We start from the raw sequence: 5,485 nt of genomic DNA on the forward strand, positions 1-5,485 counted from the left end.
ACACAATCATTCTGGCTTGCCAACCTAGAGCTTTGTTTCCTAAGATGGGCATTATTATGCACTGATTATGAAGGAGAACAACTTTGTTTGACCTATTCTCCAAAATGTGTTTTTATAACTCTTGATGCAGTTCTTTTCAATGCAGCAAACATTTGTTCCATGCCTGGCATGCACCAAACATGGAGTCAAGTAAAGAGGAAAGTTCCTTTTTCAATGAAATCTTTATATGGCAAGTAAATGGATTCTAAAATAAGTATATAGAACGAGAAGCTTATATTAGGTGTTATGGTGAAATAATGAAAGGGGTCTTTTTTCAGCTGCAGAAAGTTGATGCTTGAGATAGATATAGAAGGACATTATCCAAGTTCTAGCAAAGAGGAGAGACACCCAACGAAACAAGACCAGAGAGATATATAAAGAAATAAATATATGAAAAGATATATTCATTAAAAGGACTGTAATAGAAATTAAGGTGCCAGGGGATAATGATGATAATTGAGAATAGAAAGATAAGCAGATGGCAGACAATGAAAAATTGTAAAGAAAGAAATTCAGAAACCCAAGAAACTCCCAGGTTCTATAACTAGAGAGGAAGCAACACTTAAATATAAAGTAATCTGACTCTAAAGCTAGCATTTAAACCATATGTCTTTATTGTATGATATAATTATAAAAATAGTGTAGTATCCTAATAAAATCTTCAACAAATATATATAATTTTGAAATCTAAGTCAAAGGTCATGTATAAGCAGCATTCCCTCTGGCCACCTCTGTTGTGGATTAGATCCAATAAGCTCTCTAAACAAAAGAAGTTTTTATGAGAAGCAAATACCTGTATAATTAGGTTGAGAACAATTTTGAGACTGCTTTCAGTCTCAATAAGATAACTTGTAATACTCAGTTATCGATGTCTGGTATGGCCGCTAAAGTAATAAATGAAACCCTTTCTAATGCTGCAGGAGGCCTTTATAACCACAGTGCCTAGCACAGAATTTAAACAAGAATGTGTTAACTATTCTGTGTTGGTGACACCTCCATTTAGAGCTCAGTAACTGCTAAGGAAGGTGAGGGGGTGGTAAACATTATTTCAGAGATTAAATATGATCACTTGCAATTATCTGCTACAGCAAAATAAATAAATATTACCCCTGTGTCATACCCCTGAAAAGTATTTCTGGAGGTCTAATGATTTTCATTACTAATATACCAAGAAGTACATATAAGCTGATTCTTTTAAAAAAAGATTATCTGTGAGAGGTGAGACTTCAAGAATGATGGAATAAAGAGCTCAACAAATCCTCTTTCCAGGAATATATATATGCATATATATATAATTTTAATACTGTATATAATACATAGTTATATATTGTATATGATAATAATTTTAATAATGATTATACACACACACACACACACATATAATAATCATTTCAAGTGTCTGGAATTTGTTCTAAATGTTCTCCATTTGCTAATGGAGAAACATTCATTCAAGAAAATCTATTCAATCTCACTAAGAACAGCAAGAGTCTGTGGCATGGCCCACTTCATTACCCACAGTCATTTTCATGCTATTGCTATTGAAGCTTTACCCTATACAGGAATGACCAAGAAGGTGGGGTTTTGTCTCCTCCTAGCTCTCAGTCTGTAGATATGGGTTCAGCCCAGGAGGGACAAGCTACCTGCATTTCTCATTCGCTCTAGCTCCATGTTGTAGAATCTCTTTTTCAGAAAGGTGCAATCAAGAGGACTGAGACTACTACCTTCAGCCAGGCCCCAGTCATAAGGCTGGAATCTCTACCCAACGTGAAAATTCTTCTGAAAAAATATTCAAAACTTAGCGTCCAAAAATGTCTCTCAAATCTAATGAAAAATTGTAATCTACACGTCCAAGAAATGCAGTGAAATTCAAGTAGAATAAACACAGAGACCCAGCCCCAGACCCATGATAGTAAAAATGCTGAAAGACAAAACTGTTACCTTGATTAAAACTATCTTTTAAAAATGAAGACAATTTCATAATCTTATGAATGTACTAAATGTCATTGAATTGACCGCTTTAATAAAACAGTTACATTTTTGTTGTTTTTATGTAAAATTTACCTCAAAATAAAAAGATAAGAAAAGAAAACCAAATGAAGACATTCCCAGATGACCAAAAAGTAAAAGAATTATTTGCTAACCAACCCAAATTACAGGGAAAAAAATAGAAGAATTTCTTCAGGTTGAAAGCAAGAGATTCCAAGATAATAATATGAATATACATATTTCTTAAAAAAGAGCATCAGTAAAGCTAATTTTGCAATTATAAAAGGTGTCATAAATACATATTTCTTCTCTTAATAGGGTTTGAAAAACAGTTGTGTAAAACAGTATCTATATAATAGTATATTTAGACTTACAACATATAGTATGTAGTGTATTTGACAAGAACAGCACAAAGGAAGTAAGTGGGAGCAAAGCTCATTTGAATAATGAAATGACACCAGACACTAACTCAAGTCCACAAGAACAAAACTAATGGAATTAAAGAGAGGAATAGACAATCTAGCAATAATAAATAGTTGGACACTTCAGTACCTCATTTTTAATAATTGATAAAAGCTAGGCAAGATCTGTAAGGAAATAGAAACTTGAAAAACACTATAAACCAACTAGACCTAATAGGCATCTATCGTGCCCTCCATACAGAAACACTGGATTATACATTCTTTTCTAATTCACATGAAACATTCTCCAAGAGAAACTATATGTTAGGACATAAAACAAGCCTTAATAAATTCAAAAGGATTAAAATAATTCAAAGTATGTTCCATAGCCTGAATTGGTACAATTAGGAGTCAGTAATGGAAATTTATGACATCCATAAATATGTGAAAATTAAATGCAATCTTAAATAACCAAATAGTCAAGGAAGAATTTACAAGAGAAATTATAAAATATTTTGAAATGAATGAAAATGGACACATAATAACACAATATATGCAGAGTTTAGGGGAGAATTTATAGCTGCAAATGCTTGAAAAGGAAGATCTCAAATCAATAAGCTAATTTTCCTCTTAAGACACTGGAAAAATCAGGACAAACCAAACTGAAAGTAAGCAGAAGGGAGGATCAGAGTGCAAATAAATGAAATAGAGCAAAGGAAAATAATAACAAAAAATAAACAAAACAAAATATTTTTGAGATCAAAAAATTGACAAACCTTTAGCTAGACTGGCCAGGAAGAAAAGAGAGCAACCTCAGATTACTAAAATCAGGAATGAAACAGGATATATAACTACATAACATAGGAAAAAATAAATATTTCTCTATTTAAATTGTAAGGGAATGCTATTAGCAACAGTATTCCAACAAATTAGATAACTTAGACAAAATGAAAAATTCCCAGAAAGCCACAAACTACTGAAACTGTATTAGCATAAAAAATAGAAAATCCAAATAGGCTTATAACAAGTAAGTATATTCAATTCTTAGTCAAAAAAAGTTCCCAAAAAGAAAATCCCAGGCCCAGACAGCTTCACTGGTAAAATTTACAGAACATTTAAAGAAGAATTCATACCAATCTTCAAAATAAAAAAATTCAATTTCAATATAAATATCAGTTCTTCTACACCAATTTTTCAAATTCTTCCAAAGAATAGAAGAGGAGGGAACATCTCCCAAATGAGTGTCTGTGAATCCACTGTTACCCTGGCACCAGACAAAGGCATTAAAAGAAAAGAAAAATACAGACTAATAACCCTTATAAATTCAGATGCAGAAGTCAATAAAGTACTAGCAAAGAAAACCTAGCAATATTTATGAGTTTTATACCATGACCAAGTAAAATTTATTCCAGGATACAAAATTTTTTTGACAACTGAAAATAAATTAATCTAATACATCCTATCAATAGAATAAAGGATAAAAATCAAATTATCTCTAGAAACAAAGTAAAATAATTCGACATAATTCAGTAGGAATGTAAGAGAATTTCCTTAACTTGATAAAAGTCATCTACAAAAACCACACAGTTAACATCTGATTTAGTGTTAAAATATTGAATGCTTTCCTCCCTAACATTAGGAATAAAATTAAAACGTCTGTTCTATGTATTTCTACTGACCATATTAATGGAGGAAATTTAAAAAAAAAGTAGTAAGTCCAAATTACAAAGGAAGTAAAGCTATCTTTGTTTAAATGTGACTTGCTTTTAAACAGATAAAATCCTAAGTAATTGACTACAAAATTATTATAGCTATAAAGCAATTTTAGCAAAGTTGGAGGATACAAAATCAACATACATTAATAAATTATATTTCTTTATATTAACAATGACTATTTTGAAAATGAAATTAAGAAAAATTTCCATTATAACAGTATCAAAAATAGTAAAAATATTTAGATATAAATTTAACAAAATAAGCATGACTTTTTTACTGAAAACTAGTAAAACATTTTTTAAAGAAAGTAAAGACTGAAATAAATGGGAAGATACCCCATGTTCATGGATCAAGAGAGTTAATATTGTTAAGGGGACAATACTTCTCAAATTGAATAATAGATTAATGCAATTCCTATTTGAACCCCAATTGTTTTTTTTCAGAAATTGACAAAATAACCCCAAAATTTGTTTGAAAATACAAGGGTGTCAGAATGGTTAAAACAATTTTGATAAAGGAGAACAAAGATGCAGGGCTCACACTTTATGATTTCAACACAAAGGTACAGTAATTATGATAGAATGATAATGGTATAAAGACACACAGGGGTGCTCGCTTCGGCAGCACATATACTAAAATTGGAACGATACAGAGAAGATTAGCATGGCCCCTGCGCAAGGATGACACGCAAATTCTGAAGCGTTCCATATTTAAAAAAAAAAAAAAGACACACAGGGACCATTAGAATAAAGTTGAGAGTCTAGAAATAAATCAGTATACCTTTGATCAGTTGTTTTGCCACAAGAGGTACAAGAGTGTTCAGTAAAGAAAGAACTGTCTTTACAATAAATGGTACAGAAACACCTGGATTACCAAATACAACAGAATGAAGTTAGACCTATACCTCAAAGTCTTTACAAAAATTAACGTTTTTTCACATTTACAAAAAAACCTGCAGAATAATCTGTACAATCAAAATAATAATATAATTAAAATAGTTACTAATGATCAACAGAAAGTAGATTAGTGGTTACTTAGGATTGTAGAGGGATGGAGGAAATGGGGAATGACTGCTAATGGGCATAGATTTATTTTAGGGAGAATAAAATTTCCAAGATTAAATGTTGGTGATGATTATACAATGTTTGAATATACTTTTAAAAACATTGAATGGTGCATTTTAAATAGATGAATTGTATGGTATTGCATTATTTCTCAATAAACCTGGGAACAAAAACCAAGCGCACACACACAAAGAATCACCTGAGAACTCCTGTGGATACTGAACACTGACACTCTTAATTATCTGAATAGTCTCTATCCCTACTCTTTTCCAAAACTGT

General features: G+C 31.2%; 1 non-coding gene across 1 annotated transcript; it reads left to right on the forward strand.

Annotated features, from left to right (window-relative positions):
* The first annotated feature begins 4,750 nt into the window (after positions 1-4,750).
* On the forward strand, positions 4,751-4,856 carry LOC116282109 (U6 spliceosomal RNA). Its single transcript, XR_004191586.1, has one exon. It is a non-coding gene; the product is annotated as a U6 spliceosomal RNA (small nuclear RNA).
* The last annotated feature ends 629 nt before the right edge of the window (positions 4,857-5,485 follow it).

Source organism: Vicugna pacos, chromosome 10 (assembly GCF_048564905.1).
Source record: "Vicugna pacos chromosome 10, VicPac4, whole genome shotgun sequence".
NCBI lineage: Eukaryota > Metazoa > Chordata > Mammalia > Artiodactyla > Camelidae > Vicugna > Vicugna pacos.